Here is a 2074-nt window from a genome sequence, read left to right as displayed (position 1 = left end):
TGAAGTCAGTGTGTCTACCTACTCTGTTTGGTAAGTATAGTATGTATATAAACCATTACCATTGATCTGCTCTGTCTTAGCTCTAATCTTTTTAAAAAATACTTGAATGTTTTTTAATTTGTATGTTCAATAAAGTTACCCTTTTATAATTTTAGTCTGTTTACTCATTTAAAAAATATCTTAAAAAAAAAAAAGCATTGACCACTGGGAGTATTTTCCTTCTGAGATTAATGAATGTTCTCTCTTCAGCAAATAGTAGGTAGTAGATTTTTTAAAAAATTCCCTGGCTCAAGTAACACTATGAAAAAGAGAAATAGATTTAAAAAAAAAAAAAAATAGAAAAGTGCTCCCTCATTAACTTGATTTATAGAATATTTGTCAAATATAGAATATTTGTCAAATAGGCATCTCAGTAACTAAAATGAAGTCTTAGCTAAAAAATTGTTTTCTTAATGTGGCTCACAATCAAGTTAACATATTCTCAGAGGGAATTAACAGAAAGATAAATTTAACTACCAAAAGTGTGGGGAAGGAGACATTCTCTAAGAAAACTTAATATTCAAGGCTGTTTCAACTTTCCATTAATGTCACTTTTAGAATAGAACTTGGTTCATGTGCAGGGGGTCAGGGGTGTGTGTGTGAAGTAAGCTAGTGCTTTAAAAGATACCCAGTGTTGCCCTGGCTGGTGTGGCTCGGTTGAGCGTCAACCCCTGCACCAAGAGGTTCCGGTTCGATTCTGTCAGGGCACATGCCACAGTTGTGGGCTCGATTCCCAGTAGGCAACAGTGCAGGACCAGCCGATAGATGTTTCTCTCAGTGTTTTCCCCTCTCTTCCCCTCTCCTTTTCTCTAAAATCAACAAAAATATACATGCAAAGATATCCGGTGTTACAAATTGGTTCTCAGAGTATTTTAATCCCACTAGAGAATGTCACTTCAATTTGGGGTGCTGCATAGATAACAATCAGAAAGGATCTTCCATACGCATGTTCTTCGGGTGTTCAGCCATCTCAACACCATTTTATAACGACAGATCTCCCTAAAAGGTTTTAATTAGGCAAGATAGCCATTTTTAAGGAAAAATTAAGTAGTTAAGTAATTAATGTCATTTCCTATTATTATGGAAGTTACCAGAATATTCAGCTAGTTTTCATCTTCAGCTTTTAAAAATTATTGCGCAGCCCTGGCCGGTTTGGCTCAGCGGTTAGAGCGTCGGCCTGCGGTCCTGAGAGACCCGGGTTCGGTTCCCGCTAAGGGCGCGTACCTCGGTTGCAGTTTGTCCCCGGCCCTGGTCGGTTGTGCGGGTGGCAGCCACTCGATGTGTTCCTTTCGCATCGATGTTTCTCTCTCTCTCTCTGTTCCTCTCTCTCCCTCCCACTCTACCTGAACAGAAAATGGAAAAATGTCCTCCGGTGAGGATAAAAAAAAAAAAAATTATTGCGCAGATTAGAAATAAAATTATTAAGGGTGTTTTCATGTAAAAAGCCTCAGACATTTAGAACTATTGTATTAGTTTTTAAAATGGGCTGCAGCTCTCTAGCTTTTTTCCCCCACTTTTATTATTATCATTATTATTATTAATTGGTTTTGGGGTGTACAGCTTAGTGGTTAGACGATCATATACTTTACATAGTGTTCCTCAATATTTCCAGTTCCCCACTTTGCATTTTTAATGAAACATTTCCTTTTAAGGAGATGATTATGATTGTCTTAATGACGAATAAAAATGTGGCTCAAGAATGGTTATTTCAAAAAATGAAACTTAGTTTTCTTCAAAATCTGAACAAGAGTCATCAAGTGATGTTAATCTCATGTTTCTGGCATCTGCATTTTGGGAATAAAATGGTGTTACAGATGTCAAAATATTGATTGCATAAAATCTTGACACCCACAAAACTCGTAGGCTTATATCTTAGTAATTTCTGCTGTTTATATAATCTCAGCCCTACTCGTCACCGAGAAGTTATCTTAAACTGTGGCCAAATTTGGCGGGTAATGCTGTCTGCCAGGGTCTGCGGATACACTGTTTCCTCCCACGTGTGTGCTGTCTGTGGTCTAAAGAACACTAACACCAG

The sequence above is a fragment of the Molossus molossus genome, unplaced genomic scaffold, assembly GCF_014108415.1.
Source record: "Molossus molossus isolate mMolMol1 unplaced genomic scaffold, mMolMol1.p scaffold_m16_p_12, whole genome shotgun sequence".
In the NCBI taxonomy this organism is placed as follows: Eukaryota; Metazoa; Chordata; class Mammalia; order Chiroptera; family Molossidae; genus Molossus; species Molossus molossus.
This window is presented reverse-complemented; position numbering follows the sequence as displayed.